This window comes from Anomalospiza imberbis, chromosome Z (assembly GCF_031753505.1).
Source record: "Anomalospiza imberbis isolate Cuckoo-Finch-1a 21T00152 chromosome Z, ASM3175350v1, whole genome shotgun sequence".
Lineage (NCBI taxonomy): Eukaryota > Metazoa > Chordata > Aves > Passeriformes > Viduidae > Anomalospiza > Anomalospiza imberbis.
Window position 1 is genome coordinate 56,957,858 of NC_089721.1, and position 22,356 is coordinate 56,980,213.

A 22,356-nucleotide genomic window follows, 5' to 3' on the forward strand; every position below is an offset into this window, starting at 1 on the left:
TTTACAGCAGTCCTACAAAACTTACGACAACTTCATATTGAACTTCATTAACAGTCAGTGATGATACCCTAAACTTTGAAAAGACACAACACACAAACAACAGGTCCTGCTTCTTTTCCTTGACAGGGTGTTGCTGCTAATGGTTTTACATCTGCAAGACCCTTTAATTTTGTAGTTGCTGTCTAGTAACAGTGTTGCAGTGATGATGTCCTAAGTACATTTTTGACCTGGGAGTAGAGCAGTCTATTCACAGAAGTGTGTTGAATCAATAGCATCAGTCATACACCATGCTAGCACTCCAGTGACAGAAGGGATTACGTTGTCTCCTACCTTTTTGTTCCTTATGCACTCCAGTGCAGCTAAAGACTGCACTGACAACTGAGCAACTGAAGTTTAGAAAAGCTAGAATAGCCAGCTAGCAAGTTAAGGATTACACAATCACCTTCCTGGCAAGAAGTAAAAGATACACTTAACATGCTGATTTACAACTGGCGAAGGTACCAACAAACACAGAAATTGAAGAGCATTCTCATTGTGGCTTTTGTTCTGACATTTTCTATTTTTACTAGTTCTGGAAGAGAGATTAGCAAACAGCATGTTTCTCCTCATGTCAAACACTTAACCAAAACATCATGTTCAGGGATTTAACCTTCCTCAAAAATATATTTATTCAATTTTTTTGCAATTTGCCACAGATCTCATATAAATAATGCCACAAAACCAGTAACAATTTATTATGCCATTTAGCAGAGAAGAAAATTATTATTTTAAGAAAAGGAAAATGTAACATCTTAAAAAGACCATAAAGCAGTGCCATCTAGTGATTGACACCATAAATAAAAAACATTTGCATTAATATGTGATGCAGAGTGAGTATTATCAATAACTGAGCTTGATTCTTTTCTCAGGCAAAACATTTTTTAAACTAGCTGCAAGGGTAATAACAAGTTATATCAGAGGTCATGCACTTATCACTTCAAGAGAGCTCAGCATTTGCATTTCAAAGTAAAAATGCTACTGGTAGCAGATTCAAAGGAGGAATCTACCATCACCCCTCACAATGCAGTGTTAGGAAAGTAGATAATATTTTCAGTAGTCTACAAATAACACAGAATAAGTATTAATGAGCAGTAGCTCTGTGGTTCCCTTTGAAGGATGTATTGGCAATTATTAACTGGAATTAAACTGCAGGAGAAAGAGAGAACTACTTAGTTCATAGACGGGTCTAAATTATTTTCCTGACAGCTGCAGAAAATGCTCCTTTTGTACTCTAAGTGAACCCTGACCATAAATATTCTTAAATATTGGATTTCTTATATAAAAATGTAAGAATCCAAGCACAGGAGATACTAAAAGAAGCAGAAATATTGATTATTTTCCAGTTTGTAGAATATTTCATTATTAGCAGCTGCTTAAAAAAATAAATTTAGCATGCTTTCTCATAGGGTATCTATGTAACAACTACAAGTCACTGAAATATTATTTTGGAACTCATATTTGTCCAAATGTATGCAAAAATATACACTAAGCTTTTAAATAGATATCAGTTTGTATTATTAGAAGAGTAACAGGTCATTTCTGCATGTGTGAACACAGGCTGGTAGAGCAGAAATTTCAAAAGAACCTGAAGTTATGCTGCTTACTGTAAATTTCAGTGAGCTTTTATTGTGTAAATCCTTTTGGTGAGTTTAAAATGTAATTGGTTTAATTTAGATCAACAGAAAGGACCACACTTTTATGTATATATTACAGGATTACTTTCTGCAGTTTTCTGTTTCCTTCAAAAATGCTGAAAAAACAGTAAATTATAAAGTTTTGTTAGCTGTATAACCTATATGAAACAGAATGTACTGGTAAATGATCATGGCCCCAAAGCCATTGCCTAATTTTCAGAGTTATTCTCAATTTCAAATCAGAGATATGATCATATTGCCTTCAAATAAAATGTTACAGCAGAACATGTTCTATTTTGACAGCTGCTGAAGAAAGCATATCCCTAATATACTCTAAACTGACTTTGCAGGTCTGACACCATATTTGAAGAAGTTTCAGCAATTTCTAGCTATGTCAGCTTTCAGTTTCTCATTGTTCTCCTTTTCTACTTCTGTGCTGATCCAAGGAGATGTCCAGTGTGAAAGTACTTGAAGAGACAGTAATAATGATATCTCTTTCAATCAAAGTAGAGAATTTTAAAATTGCACCGGTTATCTGCATGTCCTCTTCTCTACCATCTTCGCACAGTGCTCTTTTCATGTGTCCAGAAAGTATACAAAATATTACTAGTACCAACAGAAACACCATACAGTTAGGATGGATGTAATTAAAACAGAAATTCAGGCTCTTGATATATTACAGATACTCATTTAGTATCCTTCCATTTATCAATAATACTGTGCTAGAATGTGAATAAAATAAAACTGTGACCTTGATTACATATTTAAATGTAAATTCCAGCAGCCATGGACATGCTACACCTTCCTAATACAGAACATCTACAATGATGAAGATTGATTCTTGTATATGAAACATTTCCTTACCTCCAGTAAAACTCCATTTTCTAGCTAAACAGTGTTTCTAAACTGCAGACCAAGCAATAGCTTCATTGCTTTATAAAAGGCAACAGTGAAAAAAAGCTATTCTCTTTAGATGCACCAAATACTCAGTACTGTTACCCTAACTGAATGAGCAGTGAACTGTTTGAGCCTCCTGGCTGTTAAATCTAACCATAATCTATTCTCTGCAGCTCTCCCCTTATGTATATTCAAATGAAAGAGAAAAAAAAAAAAAAAGAAAAAAACCCACAAAAAAAAAAAAAAAAAAAAAAAAAAAAAAACAAAAAAAAAAAAAAAAAAAAAAAAAAAAAAAAAAAAAACACAAAACCACTTATAACAAGCTGATTTTTGAGTAAAATCAAGCAATATTAAGCAGAAGTAAAAACTCAGATTTGGTTGTTGTACAATCTAATATCAAGATGGTGTATTGCTATAACACACTACATGATTATAACAAGGTGTTGATGTAAGTATTTGAAGGCTACTGTCTACCCACACTGCAAAGTGAACTGTTTTTAAGCAAGACTGTGAAGAGTAGCATTTACTGGTCAAACAGCCAAGTAAATCAGGTTGGTTAGTGGTGCAGTAACCAATGGAGCAACAATTAAATTGATTGTTCCTACTCTCTGATACTCTTCCTTTTAAGCAATGTAAATAGCTTCAGCTGAACAGTAAAAGCCCCACAGGAAAAGATAAACGTCTCAAAGCTAGGGAAGCAATTGAGCAACATGGCATAGTGCAAAAGATTTTTTTATGATATTCAGAGCATGCACTCTTTTTAATTTTTTTTTACTCTTGTTCTGTTCCTCTATTGCTATTTAAAATAATTTTGTCTGGATGTAATCCCTCTATGGTTTTGGGAAAAAAATCCTGAAATTCTTACTTCAATATTGTTTGGTTAATGGACTATTAATTTTTAAATAGATAGTAATTCAAATTTCTTTACCCATCACATGTTTTTTTGTCTAATGGGGAAATAAAAAACCATAAAACTAAAATATTTATTATTATATAACTTTATAATATCTCTACTTTTTCCATTTCAAAGCTTTAACGTGTTAATCTTAAAGTGAATGTAGGGTTTGAATAATCTACAACACAGAGGTTTTTTTTTTCTTTTTTACCTTTGTCTGTTTTCAAAACTACAAAAATTGTTCACAAAGGGAAAGTACAAAATAATTACTGAATAAATCTAAGCAAGATTTGTGTAGCCTCCTTAATATTTTTTTTAATTTTCATGTATAAAACTTTTTAATTTGTCTTTCCCCGGTAATTGTTTGATGAGAGTAATTTGATGACTTATTTTGCAGTCCCTAATGCATAATACTGCCCACTACTCAATTACTTCTATGTCAAAGTAAAAATTATATCTATTTCTTACAAGAACTAGTTTTTTCTAAGTCCCAAATGACTCCTGTTCTGAAAACTCTATCCCTAAAAGAATAGGAAAGACCTATAGGCTCAACACAACTTCCATTTTCAGAATACGGTCTGAGAAAAACAGAAAAGCATTGTTGCAAAAAATAAAAACAGAAAATTATTTACCATCTTTTTCCCTTTCTTAAGAACATGGATGCAACTTTTTTCCTTTAATCAAGCTTTTTATAACATTATATGAACAGCTTAAAGAAATGTTATCAGCAAGAAAAGTGTTTTACAATAAGAATGTAACTGTACATTCACTTTAAGCCATGTTGGCAGTGAGAAAGAAGCTGGACAGGACTGTTATTACAGGAGATTTGTATATTTGTCTCATTAAAGTGGGCAGCAATCATATCCTCCTGATATGTTCATCTAGATGTTTTGAGATGTTGACTTCATTCATTTTTCTGAATTACTTTCTTGGGGTTTGACTGCTATTTAGTAATTTCTGACATAATTTTTCTTCCTAATAAGTGACTATCCTCCAGATCAGACATAACATTTAAAAATAAATTATAGATTCAGAAGTCACTCAGGTGCTCAGCTATGCATTTCCTTTAGAAATCTAGGAAGCAAGATATTCCAAGCTTATTATTTACTGCAGTTTCTGTCTTTTACTTTGATACATTTTTTCACTACCTTTGCAATAACTCCATTATAATTACTTCCTCCTCCTTGTCTATTAAGACAACAGAAACAAGAATTTCTTTGTATTTAAGTTTATGTGAATCTACTTATCTACTTTATAACCTATTCTAGCAAACTCAATCCATTCCCAATTGGAATGAATTCTTGTTTGCACTAGGGTCTGTTTATGTGGTGAGCGCAGAGGACTTTTATCTTAAATTTAACTGGTCCACTCATTCTTTGCAGGCTTCCACTACAATAAATGAATATGTTCTGTTTTCACATGTTGCCTATAGCCCAAAGTGCTTCCTTTTCATTGCAATGTGTGCCATTTTACACTGGGAATGGAAAAGTAAAAAGCTGGCACAAGACAACTATTTTCTTGATAGATTTGGTTGGTCTCACTCTGTAGTTTAAAAAAGAAACAAAACAAAACAAACAAACAAAAAAACCAACCAAATAAACAAACATTCAAGAGGACTAAAAAGCCTATGAAGCCACTGGCCAAAGTAGAATTCTGCATATTCTTCCAGACTACGTCTTGTACTGCCATAAAGACAACCCATTTCCACAATGGTTCCTCCCCATGTACATTATTAACGTTACATTTTTCCTGGCTTTCAAATCAAAAATCTATTCCTGATACTAATGGTCAAAGTAATACTTTCAACTTAATAGAATGGTAGGTCTCATCTTTTCTTCTGTATAATTGTTCTGGTTTTGGTAGTTACATACAGCACTGGAGGCATTCAGAGGAACATCTAAAGCAAGTCTTGCACTCACATGGGACCATTGAAGATGAGTGGTTTTCTGAATCTCAACACTTTCCAACACCCATAAAAGGAATAACAACACAGTCTCTTCTTTCAGGACAATTATTGATATGCCTGGAAAATTGAATCACAGTGTTTAAGCATAAATGTAGTTGGTTACTTCTGAAAACAGCCAGGCAAATTGATGGTGAGAGGCCACAGGCTTGTCTGGCTCTCTTTCCCAGTCACACTCTACTATTCCAGCTTCAGTCTTCCCTAGTCCTTTCTTCTTCAGAAACAGCAGATTTTGTTGCAAACAGCCACAAACACTATCTCCTCTTTACTAGGGCTGACAAGTGTTATCTATGCCAACTAAGGGTCTGCTTAGCTGTAAAATCTGACAATCCTGAAATTGTGAGATTTCTCCCAACTTTTTATTCTCCAGGGCCTGAAGGGAAGCAGAATTTCTTCTTCCTAAGGAATTTATTTCTCTTCTTTTGTCTCTCTTGAGGTTTTCTCAGTCTCTATAAACATGATAAAACACAGTTGGGTCTTTGTACGTGTCCTCCCTGCACACATTACCTGACTGCAAAACTGATGCATTCCAGATGTGGTGGAGTTGTGATGATTTTAACTGACTTTGGTACATGTTGGCTGCAAAAGGTGTAGGGCAGACATGGGAAAATATCATTGCTGAGGCTCATGTGTGCTGTGAATGGGAATCTATTTGATGACTTGTCACAGAGGAACACAAACCTTTCTATGTTAAAGTAAACAGAATCCTGAAGTCGCCAAACTGAGCTTTTCCTCAAGAAATTCTCTCTTATGAAACACTTCACAGCCAGCATCTACTACTAATCCACGAATACTTCACCAAAACACACGCTGAAATGCAGTTTATGAATTGCAGCAACTGAGAAATAAATACCATTTGAAAAAACTTTGTGTTTTTTCAGAAACAAGACAAAGTGAAGGAAATACTAGGATGAAAGTTCTGCAAGTTGGAAAGTGAACAGAGGATGACAATCTAAGTATCTGTCTTGTTCTAAGACCAGCCTATTTGGTTTCTCTAGTGATGCAATTCCCCATATTACACTCCTAGTTACAGAAAAAACACCAGAGGGGACTCCAGTGAAGCCCCACTCTTCCCTTAGAGACTGAGATCTGCATTTGTACAACTCAAAGATGGCCTTTGGCCTGCCTCAGTAAATGCCACCCTCAGTAAATGCCTCAGTAAATGCCACCCCCAAACACTGGTACATTTATAAATATTCAACATGAAGACAGGTTTACTTAAAGCGGGCTAAGGGACAGGAAGAAGTGAAGGGTGTGGAGTACTATTAAATTCCTATAAACTTAACTAGTGGTGACTGGTTGCTCCTAGGCATTAAACATGCATATCAGAACAAAAGCAATTTTCTAAAGTATAACTTCATATATTAAAAAAGTAAGAGTTAATTTTTCTTACTGATGGTTTTACAGGATATATCTGGGTGTTTTTACCATTTAAAAGAATGAGTCTTCACTTGAAGAATAATGGCTTTATGAAGCCATGCAAATTTTATATATAACAAAAAGCAGAAATAGAACATGCTTTTATTAAAAATTATAAAATATTAACCATAGTACTGTTGTATAAATACTAGCTAAAAAAAAATAAATAGTACTTTAGAATAATTGTTCTTCCTCAGTCTGACCAAAGGACAGACATTTTGTAGTTAATCAAACAATACCCACAATAAAGAGATTTATATAGAGACAAATATTTCTGAAGATGATTTTGTTTACTCTGCTCAAATACATTATAATTTTATATCCAATTATGACAAAAGTTTGCAAATACTCTATTTCTTTTCCTTTCATTGCAACTTTAATTTTGAGATTGACAGCTAATAAGTTATGTCACTTTATTTTTCCAACTAAAACCCAATTTTCTCAGTTTTCTTTGTTTTTAGGAAATGTAATAGGATCATTAGATGAAAATACAAATATCCATTTCCTTCAGAAACATTTATTCTTCTGGTTTTTTTTTTTTGGTTTTTTTAAAGAATTACCTACTTTCACTATGCCATTTAAAATACACAAACTCAGGTACGATTTTGGCATTTCCTTGCAACCCTGGCCTACCATGAAAGGAATAAGAAAACTATTAGCAGAAGTGTAAATCAATAGTAAGATGCAGTTTAAAATATTTCCACCTTCAATAAAATATTAATTGCAATGCACCCTTATTTCTATTTGCATGCAATTGAGAGTATTTCTGAAAGATGGGTTAAATGGTCCACTAATTCCACCACACAGAAGAGGTGTTCACTAAATATCCACACTGACCGAATAGGACTTTTACAATAATACTCAATCTGAAAACATTAACTAGATATCAATATATAACAAGACTTGCCTACAATCTGCTGATACAAATATCTACTTCCAGTTTAAAGGAATAAGACATTAGACTGTAATCAAATAACATCTCTGATTGGTACATTTATAAATAATCTCGTGAACTATTGCTTTATAGAATAGTTCCTGGGAGAAAAAAAAATCACAAGATTTGCATTTTATCAACAGAAAATGGGCCACCAAAATGTCATTATACAACACTGATGACAGTTTATCTTCTATGTTTCCTCCTTCCACAGATTTTCATCATTAAGAAATGAAATTGTCCCCAGGAATCAAAAGGTTTATGATATGAATTCTTCTTGGCATATCTCATGGGAATAATATTGATATCTCAGCAGAGTAAACATTGATTGGTATATTGCATATCTTGAGGACCAGTGTCTATAAATTTTAAATATTTCAATCCCATTCTTTACAGAGTCATTTCATCTATTTTAATGTTTTTCTAAGGTAACAGAAAGGCCACACTTTCCAGAAAATAAGAAAAGTCTTAATTTTATGCTTTCAAATTAGGTGCAAAAAATTAGTATCTGGCTAAAAACACATGAAATTAAAACATTTTGGAAAATCAACATTTAAACTAGTCACTGTACTAATTAGAAATGAGAAATAATTTATAAATATTCATAATTAGACACACCTTAGCCAAATCAGCCTTATGATAGAGGCATGTCAATTAGAGACTACTTAGAAATATAATTTTCTTAAATTTCCTGAATAGCTGTACAATTAAAAAATGAAGAGAAAGCACAGAGAATTAGAATGCACTCAGCATAATGTATCATAGTACTGGTAGCCAAATAAGCTCCTTTGCAATAGAAGAATGCAGCAATACACATACCTAGTATCATATAAATTTACTGAAATTGATCCACTTATCCTTCCATTTTTCCATCGTCTGGGTTTTTAATTACCAGCAACAGCTATAAGGAAATCCACCTTCTCACAAAGGATGAGCCAATGAACCAACAGACAGCTACATACAGAGCCTTCAGAACTCCTTAATCTTTTTGCCCCTACTTTATTCGCTAGGGTTTAGACAGCCAAAAGGTATACAAACAAAAAAAAAAAAAAAAAAAAAAACAAAACCTCTAAAAAAAAGCAACAGTCATATCAGCATCATATCAGCATGACTTACAAAAAACACCACAGGAATCCTCCTAGAATCCTTATCGATACCCTCCATCTCCAATAACCACACCCACCCTGTGTTTATGTTATTTGAATGGCTTTAATACAACATATGAAAAAGGCACTAACATAGACTTACATTGTTAAACTCGGCACAGGGCCGCTAATATTCCAATCTTCAGACCTCCTTTACTGTCTGTGTTGGAGAAAAACGATACAGCTTCAGAACTACAAAGGGCAAGTTACTTTGGTCTTTTTTCTTAACTGCAGGATACCCAAATCCTGGTATTAGTTCACAGTAGCATGCCAACAGAGTGTTAATTACAGTACTTGCGGACAGCTGCTTAAGCTAACCAGCTTCTCTAATACTTTGTATTTTTTCACCTCTTGCTGCTACTAAGCAGGGTAACATTTCCTCCTAGCGCCCTTTCACTGAATGTCTGGATTCTAGAACAGTAACAAAATATCTGATACCTGTTATAGTAACAAACCACGCTGTTTTTATGTAGCTGATCACGCCTTGTGTTGTTCAGTCTACGTAGATATTATTTCTACTCTCCAAAGAGGGAATTCAGTAGCAGTATCCAGGAATATTCTGTTTACTGAAAATTAATAGTATCACTGTTCTCATTCATATATATTAGCTACTGTCAAAAACACTACTTTTCAAGAAAAATAAGGAGGTGGCGCAGTAGCTGAGGAGCAAATCATTTTAAGTGCTGATCTGGAGAAAAAATTCCAAATCCCATTTTGACTGGGATATTTACATGTATATACATATAGTAGGAGTAGGAACATACTGGCGTTAGTGCGCTCTTCTGTGTGGCCCATTATATAGCAAGATAGACCACACAGCAGCTCCAACTCTACAACTGAACACTTCCTGGAAAGGGTGTAGCCTCTAATGGAACTGCTGGTGCCTTGATTGCATACAAAAGGAACAGAGACCATCTCTTTTAATTCTGGGCTTTTCAGTAGAAGGTAGAAGCTCAGGAAAGCATATCCTTTTATTCTACCTCCTAACACTATTTTTTTTTTTTTTTTAGTCATGTAAAGGCAGCTGTTGTAGCTATATCATTATTTTAGGGCATATACATTGGTTTGAGGTAAAATCTTACACATACTTCACATTGTAGATCTGTTGATTCCAGATGTGTCACTGTAAAAAGTGGGGTAAGGCTTCAGAATTATTGTGTTCATGCTTTGCAGGTTATGGCTTACCTCCTTGAACACTACGCAAACTAATTTTCACTTCCATTCCCCTAGTGCTGTAGTTTTGACTGAAATAAAGACTGCATGGCTCATTTTCATGACAAAGGCACAGAAAAGCTGTGTGCTTCTTTCTGCCCCCTCCACCACCACCCAGCACTTGGCAAGCAATGCAAGTTCAGATCTGATTTATTTTTGAAGTGTTCAGTGTTCAGATATTTTTCTTTTTATATAAGAAGTTTCTCCTTTTAAATGAGAAAATCTTTTGAAAGAACAGTATTTTAAAACAGCAGCATGTAATAAAAACACACTGCAGTTCTTTGCTTGGCAAGGAAAGCTATATAGGAAAATGCTTAAGAACATTCAAAGCATTGCTGTTTACTCCAGGAACTATAGAATAGGACTTGCAGAACCTTATATTTTAGACTCAAGAGACTGGACAAATGATGAATAAGTAGATTATTTTCTTGCCGTTATTTTTCTTCCAGGTATGTTCAGAAGCACCTGCATGTACTTCGAGCTGCTCCCTAAAAGGGGGGGCTATTCTGGGTTTGCTGTGCAGAAGGTAAAACAGTGCCTTCACCGTGCAGCAGCACCACCACCCCCCTAGACCCACTTTACTGATGCACGTACTTCAGCGAGCATATTCACCACAGCAGCGGACACAGGTGTAGAAGCATCTCTTCGCTGGTGACAAAGGACTATTGTGTTTGTGTCACGTCCCTCGGAGCCCCCGGAGGACTCCTGCTCCCATCGCATGGTTCCCCGCCCGGCGGGGAAAGCTCTTCCCCAGGGAAGCTGTGATGCTGGGCACGGCGTCCCGCCCCCCAACCCGCCACTGGGGCAGCCCGACACCCCCCCTTCACCACCCTCCGCTGCCGGGCAGTCAGCGCCGTCCGCCACTCGTCCAAGAGCCCTCGGGGGGCTGGAGACGAGGCCAGCCGGGGCGGGCGGAGGTGCAGAGCTCAGCTGCGCCGCGCCCCGCCGACTCTCGACCCCCGCAGCCCCCGCATCGGGAGGCACAGACCCCCACGACACGGGGATCCTCTTCGCCTCCAGAGGCCCCCCCCGCCAAACTTATTCTGGCCTCACAGGAGGGCTCCCCGCGGCCGCCCCCGACGGCACCCGGAGGGTTCCCGTCGCTTACCTGGTGGCTGCCGGGGCGCTCCCTCACGGCGAGCAGCGGCGGGGCGCGCCGCAGCCGAGGCTGCCTCTGCCGCCACCTTCACAGCCCCCTGCCGAGGTGAGCGATGCGCGGGGTGGCGGCGGGGAGCGGACGGGGAGCCGTGACATTTAACCGGGGTGTCTCTCCTCCCTGGCGGGCTGGGCGGACGATCACCGCCCTCCTCTCCGCGGGCAAGCTGAGGCGCAGGACGAAGCCCAGTCCATCCCCGGAGACTCAGACGCAGCGCGCTGCCCGAGCCGCCGGCGGCTCCACTCCTCTCCTGTCCTCACCTCCCACTTGGCAATCGCCGCTGCGACTTCCTTGCAGCGGAGGACGAGAGACGCAGGAGCCGCAGCAGGGCAGCGGGGGAGAGGGCTGGGCTGGCCACCTGCCCCTCGGCGGGGCCAGGCACCAGGAGGACAGCAGCGGGGCGCAGCGGCGAACGGGCGAGGCGCCGGCGGCAGAGCGGGGAGGTAGCGCCAGCTCGAGGTGAGGGCGGGCGGGCGGTGGGGAGGGGAGGAGGGGGCGCGTCTCTGTCAGAGGCGGAGCGGCTCCTTCCGCGCGGCGGCTCACACGCCGGCGAGTCCCGCCGAGGCAGCGGCGGCACCTCGGGGAGGCAGAGCGGTTCGCGGAGAGGCGGGCAGGCGACCCACCCCTATCCCGGTGACTGCTGGGCCGCGGGCAGGCGGCCACGGCCGCGCCGTGGGCAGGCGGCCGCTGGCCTTTATTAACCCTCCCCGCCGTGAGGAGGGAGCGCGTGCGGCGCCCCCACAGCCCCGCAAGAATCGGTGCCCCCGCCTCCCCGGCGCGGGCGGCGGCGCGGTTGATCCCCCCCTGTTCCACACTTGCTCCCGCCTCGCCGCGTTCCGGGGAGAGCAGGGCGGCTCCGCGGCGCGGAGGTCGGGGCGCCCCCGGCTCCGCGGCGTGCCGCGGTTCGTGGGTGTGTCTCTCCCGGGAGCAGGGGGGCACGCGGAGGAGGGAGACCCTGCGCACGGCTGGGCGGCCATTTCAAAGGCGGCGCGGTGAGGGGGCGCGGATTGGCGGCCGGCGGGACCCCGCGGCTCGCACCGGGACCGTCCCGCTGCACGCCCGACGGGGCCGCTCCGGGCGCGCTCCAGGAGAGGCGACGGGAGACAGAAGGGCACTTTGTGGCGGGGCGAGAGGGCGCCGGCGCCTCGGGGAGGCTGGCTGGGGTCTGGCGCGGCGCGGCGACAGGCACGGGCTCGACAGGACGGGGATGCGGCGGCGGAGCGATGACCGTCGCCGTCGGCCTTGTGTTCTGCAGGCGGCCGCATCCGAGGCTTCACCGGGACCGTGCTGCGGAGAGGACGCTGAACGCATCGGTGGTGTGAGGGCGTCTCCAGCCTCCTCGTCGCTTGCTTGGCTTGCGTTTGCTGATGGAAGAGTTGTTGCTGGCCCCGTTCACCCTGCACTTGCGGAAGTTGGTGCTGCACGGGGTTTGGAGCTCCGTACCTCACTCTGCCTTCTTTGTACTCTGTGAAATAATTGGATTTAACACATTTTTTAATGGAGGACGCGGAGTGTCAGATTAACATCGAGCAATTCAGGAGCAGCAATACCAGATCTATAAAATTATTCTAAGAACGATCTGGTTTTGTTCTTTGGGTTTTTTTCTTTGTTTTGTTTTTTGCTTTTTGTTTTCTGGCAGCAAGTCATATCACTGTCATATCCCTGTCCATAGAAAGCTGTCTGGAGGCTGCAATCCTCAGAAACTTACAAGTTCTAAAACGGATGAAAAATGGATATAGTTGGGGAATTTTACTTACCGGTAGGAGCAGTGACATGAAAGTTACAAAGAATCAAATAGTAACTATGAGTTGTACAATATTTTGCATTCTCCCTTCACTTTCATAAATGTACGAGTATGTGCACATACACAGTTTTTACAGATTTTTTGCTAAAATAAGAAGATGTGAGGTAAATGAAAACATATATAACCCAGACATGAAATGGTGGAAGACTTAGAATAAAGGAAACTAACACAAAAGAAACATAGTCCTTTATTCTTTTACCACCAATGTCAAAAGTTATGTGTTTGGGTTTTTTGTTTGTTTGTTTGTTTTTTTTTTCAAGCAGCATCCCCAAGCACTAGTCCTGGTAGCTAGCCATACTTCAGAGTAAGAAAATTGTTGTCTTTACAGCAGAAGCTTTTCCATTTAGCTTCTTTAATCAGCTTCAGGGTTAATTTCAGTCTTACCAAGACTTCCTGTTTCCTCTTGACTCTTTCTGTGGCATGAGCCACCCAAATAGGGAGATAAACCAAAGGCCAGCTAGTTACCTTTAGCCATTGATAAATACTTAGTTAAAGAACAGTATCTTGATGTTGCTCCAACATCTGATCGTGCTATAATACACATAATGCACTCATCAATAAAATGCAGCACTGTTAATCCAGAATCATGCTAAACCTCCACACAGGAGAACTTTGGTTTTTACTACATTATAGGGAGCAACAATAAGAAGGAATGATAAGAATACAATGATTGAGAGTTCCTGCAAAGTTGGGAGAATACAGTAAAATGGAACCTGGTTTTATTTTTCATAAAATAAACAGCCTGTTATCTGGATTCAAACACAATTAACTCACTGATTTCTTTGAATTAACCCATATTTATAAAGGACTGACAACATATTGCAATGTTCCTTGAACTGGTCTCAAATTGAATACCCAAAGACGTTAATTAAATACCCAAAGATGTTAATTAATACTGAGTCCCAGCTGTTGCACAGTAGTTAGTTAAAAGAAAAAATCCAGAAAACATTGCTGTGATTTCTGTGGAGAGCTAGTAATGCAACTACTCTGAGGAAATTGCACTGATACTCCATAGAAATTTTATATTGCATATAGACATTTTTAAAATTTGCCAGTTCAGTGTAATTTTTCTGAACGTATATAAGCAGCAAGATATAGTAGTACCTCTAGTCTAAAAAGTGTACTGTCAACAAGAAATGAGTCTCTTCTGAATACTGCCACCTTTAGCATGTGAAAGACAAAGCAGAATAGCTCTACAGAAAGACTGAATTGCTACAAATTAAAAATAGGAACAGGAAAATGCTAAGGTTATCACTGGGGCCCTTGGAGTTGTTGAAGAAAGGAGATGCTACAGGTGAAATCTGGAAAAAATTAAAGACTGAAATTTAAGCGGAAGGGATCACCAAATGGAACTTCATTAAACAATGGAGCAATAGAAAGCTTTAACAACACTCCTGTGTCTCTTCAGTCAAATCTCAGTTGTGCTGACCAGTTCAAAGTATTTTGAACTTTGAAATTTGCATATTTTGTGAATCACAAAACATAATTTTGCAGTAAGATGCCAAACCTTAGTGCAGCTTGAGAAGCCTACTACTTCCTTTCACTAGCAGGTATTTGGCTTTCAGAAGAGATGAAACAACATTTCAGAACAAGAAACCAAATGTTTCCTTACTGCTGGCCATTCAGTCAGGGCTCCATATAAAAATCGTAATTGATAAGACTTGTTTTTTCCTCTCAGGAGGTATGTGCATAATGCAATCTAAAAGCATTTTCAAAAGTGCCCATTAGCTCTTAATTGGAAAGGGACTTTGTACTTCTATTTTGCCATAAGGTCTGGAAAAGGAAGGAAAAAGATCACAACCATACTTTCTTTGTCATTAACTCTGAAAAAGTAGTTCCTATAGAAACAAGAACGATTATGCATTTACCTTCAACTGTATTGTAAGTAAAGACTACAGTGCCTCTTCAAATGAAATTAAATAATCTTTGAATCACTGAAAATCCAACATGAAATATTAAATGTATCAAAATATTTCAGCTATTTTTAATTGTCTTGTAAAGATTTCCTTCAGTCACTGTACTGGCCCTCAGAAGTTTCTGTTGCCAGAATACAAACAGTGCTGTTCCTATTGGGTTTGGTATCTACAATAAGTTTCTTTCAGATTTTTAGCAATGCTTAGCCTTATGAATCTCTGAAGAACTGGGCTCGCAATGGTATTCTCATGGTGTTTTTGCCCCAGTATTTAGCATATTATTTGGCATCCAGCTAGGATGAAATCATAGGTCGAATCATGGTTTGGACCTTATCTTTATATGTATCTCTTTCTACAAAGAGAAAAAAATACATTAAAGAAAATTAAAAATAAGAAAAAATTATTTAACATCTACATATGCATATCAGTATATGGCTTAAAGTTTCCAAAAAGTGCTTTCAATGATAAATGAAACTTCAAATTTTAAGCATTTTCAAAATATATGTATTTTTAAAATGCTGCTCACATGCTAATTTACAATTTCTTGTGAAAAAAATTTATTTTGAAAAATTCATATTTCTTTTATAATATAACATTATTCCTAACCCTGAAAAAGAACTCAAAAAATAAACTGATAGTCAAAGGTTTGTTTCTTTTTTTTACCCATGACCTACCTCTTACACTGCCACTAGTTTAATTCAAGATATAATATCTTAGTTCACCTGCTTTTATATCTCCTCCATTTGACTGTTTTAGAGGCAGTTTGAGTGGAATTAACAATTGTTCTGCCAAATAAAATACAATCAGTGGATTATAAGGAGATCCTCCTTCAGTCCTTTAAAGCCTGTACTTGCAATGCCTCTGCATGTAGGGTGAAACCTGGAAACAATGGCTAAACCTCCAGAAGGGAGGGCACCCTGTGTTGTGTAGCTCTTCTAACTGTGGACTGGGTGTGCTGTCAAGCAGGTGCTGTCAAGGAGGTGGGACTGTTGCCATCCATGCCAAAGGCGACATTCTTAGTTTGCTGAATGAGAAAAGGACCTGTGGCTGGAAGTACAACTGCTGCATGAATGTGGCCTACATTTTTGTGCCAAAATAGATACAATCTAGAATTTAGTGGCATGAGATGTGCTGTGGGAGAATCATCATGATCACATATCTCTGAGCTCAAATCATTATCTTTACCAAAATACTACTATTCTGCAGTTCTGCATAGCTTTTGTACATGCTGCAGTAGCTCCTCAGTGGGAATCCCAGAGTTCTTCCTTGCCATACAAGTTTTCACTGCAGTAGACCACCCATTTGGCCCAAGTACCACTCACTGGGGAAAGAGGTTTCATAAAATATGTGTCTATATATCACTACTTACTGTCAATAAGTTCAGACCCAATAAATAATCTGCTCTGTTTTTTCATCACAGAGGTGAATATTTCACTATCTTTTACTTCTAATCACCTACAAAGTGTCTCCATTATGTTAAAAAGTATTTCACAGATAGAAATCATGTCTTTAGAAACTACAAATAAGAAATTTAATTTTTAGAGGACACCAAATAATTCTGGATAAGAAACAATCCCTCTTAAATACCAGTAGAAAGATAGGAGTATAACGCCAATGCACAGTTACTACACATTCAGCTCCCAAAAGATGGAAGATATGCATTTTTTTCCTCTCTTAAAAGTTGGAAAGGCCAGAATTAGATGCATCTCTGACTGAGCAGGAATGATACATTTTCTTTTGTGCTTAATTATCCACCTTTTCTTTCTTTGTTCACAAGAAGGGCTGTGGTAAACATAAACTCTCACAAAAGTAAAAATATAATGCATTCCTATTCACTTGCTCTAGATTATAGAAGATGGACATAGAAGGGCATTATGTACTTCCATTTTATTTGAGGATTGCATGAATGTTGGAGGAAGAAAGGCTTTGAGAAAAGCACTGAATGTTCTTAAACCACAATCATATGAAATCTAGCTTAAAGAAAACTAGCTTATCATTTTCTCAAATTGTTTTTTTGGATCTTATTCACTGTTACTTTGCTCCAATTTTTGTAAGTATGATGTCAATAGCATTAAGAGGACACACTTTACCAGTGTCAAATAGGAGTATCTCACAGGTGAAGCCAACCTGAATTTTCAAAATTAACATTTTCTCTCAGGTACAGAAAATTTGTACTCTTCTAAAGAATGGGATGTAGCTATTGTTGCTGTTCAAAAGCTGCTCTAAATTATAAAATGTTATTTAGGGCTAATTTCTAGTACTTGTCATACATGTAAAGCAGGAAGAGCAATAGTTTTGTTGACAGATAAGGAAAAAAAAATTGACATTGCTTGTCATTTCTTGAAGAAGGGGCAATTTAAGTGGTCAGCCTAAAGCCGATTGTATATATTATTACTTCCAGCATTTATTTAACATCTTGTGATAACTTTTTAAAAATATTGACATAGTTGTCAATTATCCTATCAATACTCAAAATTAAAATACATGTATACAATTTGAACATGAGGTACATGCAAGAAAACTTGTTGTGAACAAAAGCTAACAGAACATGCTTTGTACCTGTATGAAAGTCCTATGTATGATGGTAGTTGATAAATAACTGGGTCTGTTTCTAGTATTGTAGAAATAAGGGCTCATAGCAATAATTTATAGATGCTCAAAATAATAAAATTTATTTTCTGTGTGCTGTGGTTTTAGCCAAGCCAGCAACTAAGTACCACACAGCCATTTATTCACTCCCCCAGAAGCAGCCTGGGGAGAGAATTGTTAGAGTAGAATTGAGAAAAATTGTGGGTTGAGATAAGGACTGTTTGATAGGTAAAGTAAAAGCCATGCATACAAGCAAGGCAAAACAAGGCATTCATTCAGTGCTTCACATCCTCAGGTAGGTGTTCACCCACCTCCAGGAAAGCTGGGCTCCATCACATATACTGGTGACTTGGGTAGACAAATATCTTCACTGTGAACATCCACCACTTCCTCCTTCTTCCCCTATCTTCATATGCTGAACATGATGCCATATGCTGTGGGATACTCCTTGGGTCAGCTGTCCCAGCTGTGTCCCCTTCCAGCTCTCTGCACACCCCTTGCCTCCTCTCTGGTGGGGTGGGTAAAGAGCTGCAAAGGCCTTGGCTCTGCATAAGCCCTGCTCAGCAATAACAAAAACTCCATTTTATCAACACTGTTCACAAATATAAACATAACCTCATAGCAGCTACTGTAAAGAAAATGAACTCTATCCCAGCCAAACTATCACATTGTTATACCTGGAATAATTTATATTTTAATTAAGCAGCCATTTTTTTGGCAGCATTAACTGAGTAATATTGAAGATATTAATTTTAACAAAATCGTCATGCATTCAAAACAGCTTCTCTAACACAGGGCCATTTCTGCCATCAAGATTCTTCACACAGAGATAGAAAAATTCCAAAACCATTCATGCATTACCTAATAATCCCATGCTAGCAACTGCAAGACTCCAGTCACTTGGTAAACAAAAGCACAATCTGGTTTCAGTCCTCCTCACATTTTGGATGGGTACGAACAATAGCATCACTTTTTCCAAGCAGCAGGACTCTTGTACTAATGTATTAATTAATCCTGGGGGTTGTTCTGTGGATTAGATGGCAAATTAATGGCCTGTCCACACTCCTGCTATCAATATCTCACTGTCTCCAAGCAAGGCTGGCCACCAAACTCTGGTGTGGTCCCAGAAATCATCTAGGATATTGTTGATTGAGCCAGGCTATTTTGCAGTCTCTTCTCCCTGGAGGTTAAGCTCACCAAGTTCCAGTGCCTGAATCATTAGACTGCTTATTTTAGTACTTCATATGCAGCTTCTGTTTACCTTGCAAGCTGAATGGTTGAAATTCTTAAACTCTTTGGTTAAATTTGTTCTGTGACTCTGTCACTTGACTGCGGTACCAGATGGTGATAAAGAAAAAATAGACTTTGTTGCAGTTCCATAATCGAAAGCCAGATGGTGATACTAAGGCTGATAGAGGGAAAACAATAATACATCACTGCTCTACTCTGTCTCATATTTCCAGCTACTGCTATCTAACAGAAAATGCATCTGTTCAGACATTACTCATATTTTGTTATGCATTTTTGGAACAAAAATTTCTGAAACTGCAACAGGTGCAAACACTAGCAAACCTTATATTTCCAAAGTACGTTACAATAATAATTAAGGTGCAATTTTAAATCCAGTTATTGTCAGAAGATGAAAATATCAGAATCTCTTCAACTAAAACCAACTTTGTATTTTACATGGGGAGACAAATCCTCATTACCTGAATAAAATGGGTTTAATTTGAGATAGTCACCTAGAAGAAATGTACTTTTACTTTTTATGTAATGAAAACTGAAATTTTATCTCTAAATACCTGTAAACAGGCCAACATAAGTGAATGATAATTATTTGCTAAAGAATTTTGAGAGTAATTTTAGAACATGTTGTGCATAGCTGCCAGGTTCTACTGAAATTGCTTTGACATTTATTGTAAGAAACTCTCCTATGAAAATTTATTTGAGTTTATTTTACTGATTTGGTTCCTTTTGTATAAGGAGGTTTTCACTAGTCAACAGTGATTGCTTAACCAAAGTAATACAACAACTGTAGATGTTAAACAAAAGTTGAAATTGGCAGACAGACAATGAGACAAAAGAAACAAAAATAGAAAAAAAATTTGCTTCTTGTTTAGAATTATGTTAATTTCCATAAATAAAATTGCAACTCAAGGACATAGAGATAATTATTAACTGGTTTGGTGAAATGATCAGTGTTGTTCTTAATCACAGAATAGGTATCAACATTGCATATATCTACCTACAAATCTAGCTATTAAAAAATGTTACTGATGCACTAAAAGCTGCATCATGTGATTTTAATTTTAAATTTATTTTGTACCATTAAAAGAGCAAAAGAAAGCACTGATGTCTGACTTGTTGCAATCCTGTGCATTCCAGGACCTGGGAAGAAATTCACCCTCATTGAGGTGTGTAAAACCTTTTGGGCAAGAACTAGCTGTTGGATTTCATTGTTTCTGTGCTGCAGGGGGGCTGTGCTAGCTAATGTTTTAAGTGAAGACACAAAGAAAATTCTTACCTCAAAAGAGCTCCTTCAGTAATTTGAGTAAACTTAACTCCAATTGCAGAAGTCGCATGATGTGCTACGCATGCCAAGAATTTAGAAGAAAAAATGAGATCATTTAAAAAATAAACTGTTTGATGAGTATAAGGAATATTTTTGCTGTGCATCCACTTTCAATTGAAATAAAGTGCGGCGTCTCACTGTGTTTTCCTAGTCCCTGGGCAGCTCTGACACCTAGAGCGGTACCGCATCTCTCCGGGACCTGGGATCGCCGCGTGTTTCCAGATTTGGTTCTGTGCCGCAGTCCAGGCGGGGGTGCCAGCGGATTCCTCGCCACTACAAGTGAGAGACACCAGTGAAGAGTGAAGGAACGTCCAAATTCCCCATGCGTGGAAGGCTGAAAGTCCTTTATTGTCGCAGGGAGCTGCACAGCTTGCGCGTGAGGAAAAAAGGCGTCGGGCACTCTGAGGTGCGGGATTATATCGGGGATGGGACGAGGAGAGCAGGAGCCCTCCCGCCCAATGGGGGCAGGCGCCGTGGCAATTATGTGGACCATGGCACCCAACAGGGATGCGACCAGTGCAGACCCCGGGCTCTGGGGCAAACGGGGAATGGGAATACAGAGTGAGGGGCACTGAACCCCCTGAGCAGGATGGGGAGTGGTTAAAGCAGAAGCTCTAACAGCCAGGGACCCGGAGTGAACAGCCGCGGGGGAGGGGGGGAAAGGCGAACAGACACAGGGGGTGTGTGGGGTTACACAGATCACAGCTAGCTAACAGATCAGAACCCCTAACCTAAATCCCAAACCGCGATGCAACATTTCACTCTTTTTCAATATATAAAGAAGAATGACGGCTTGGTCTTCTTCGCTGCTTGTCTGGTTGCTGCTTCTTCACTCAGCTTCTGCTGCAGCAACAGCTGCCCTTTGCAGATGCAGAGAGCCAGCTGCGATGATGCTGGGCGTGGTTTTTCTCTGAGTGTTTGGGTAGAGGGGAACTGGGAAAATTTTATTACAACACATGGACTGGGGACACACACGGACTGGGGTAATAGGAAGGGTTTTTCTGAGGCTTTGGGGGAAGAAAATTTTTCCTTTTAGAGGGATGCAGCATTTTCCCTCTTCTTGCATCGTCTGCAGTTTGATGCCACCCCCCGATTGGTGGGGTTGTCTGCTGCTCCCACAGGCACTTTGATGTTGTAACTCAACACCTGCACAACTTGATAAATCACAGCCCCCCTTGAGGTGCTGGGATCTGCCTTATTTCTGTCCTCACGCGAGGCAGATGCGTGTTCCTGTTTCAGTTTTTTGGGAAAGTGAGGTCTTCCTCCCTCCTCCCCCTCCACCTCCTGCTGTCCCTGGGAGCACCCTCCCCAAAAATGGACACTGGATTACAAAATGTCCTTTCTGATCACAGTGGAAGCATTGGAGTTTCGATGGAGGTTGCCTTGGAACAGCGTTCTTTGGGGGCACGGCATTCACAGCAACCACGTGGTTTCTGGGCTTTTCAGGGATCTTAAGCCGTGTGTCAGCATTCATGGATGTCGTTTCTGGGATGAGCTTGTCCTGGACCTCTGATCCCTCTACATATCTCTCAATTGTCCCTTTGACCCAATTCGTGGAATCTGCAAAATGCTCAGAAACCAGCTGCTGCCCCCACTTCCCACTGCTTCCCTCCCTCCCGGCTCTCCGGGAACCATGGGAATGCAGAAACGGGGGCTCTTGCTCCCCCCTCCCTCCTCTTCCCCCCTGCCCAGATTCCCAGGACCCATGGGAAGATGAAGGTAGAGCTTCCTGCTCCTCCCTCCCCCATCTTCCCCCCCACCCCGATTTCCAGAGCCAATGGGAAGATGGGGATAGGGTGCGGGGAACAGGACAGGCGCTGCCTCCTTCCTGAGGCATCGGGGTGGAGACGGCAGAGGTCTTCCCGGAGGGAAAGGGTGGGGTCGATGACTCAACTGGGAGAACGTGTAAAGGACTGGAGGGAACGCCCGCACGAGGGGGAACAATGGGTGAGGAAGTGACCTGATCTCCCAAGGGGGCGGTGCCCACACCCACAGGGAGGCAGATGGGGGTTGGGTCAAAGGTGGGGATACAGGGAACAAAGGAGGTAAAGGGATTATGGGAAGAAGAAACCCTTCCACGTGGCCGTCCTCCATCTTGGGAAGACAAAGGCCCCAGCCATGTGGCTGCGGCTTCCTCACGGGGACAAAGGAAAGGATTCAAAGGAACAGAGCAGCGCGGGGAGA

At 40.2% G+C, this 22,356-nt stretch overlaps 1 protein-coding gene across 1 annotated transcript in view; it reads right to left on the bottom strand.

Annotated features, from left to right (window-relative positions):
• The window catches only part of LINGO2 (leucine rich repeat and Ig domain containing 2), a 494,638-nt gene extending 483,255 nt beyond the window's left edge, over window positions 1-11,383 (bottom strand). Inside the window, exon 1 of the mRNA XM_068176701.1 lies at window positions 11,247-11,383. The gene's annotated coding sequence lies outside the window, so the exon portion shown is untranslated. The remainder of the gene's footprint in view (window positions 1-11,246) is intronic.
• Window positions 11,384-22,356: the final 10,973 nt, after the last annotated feature.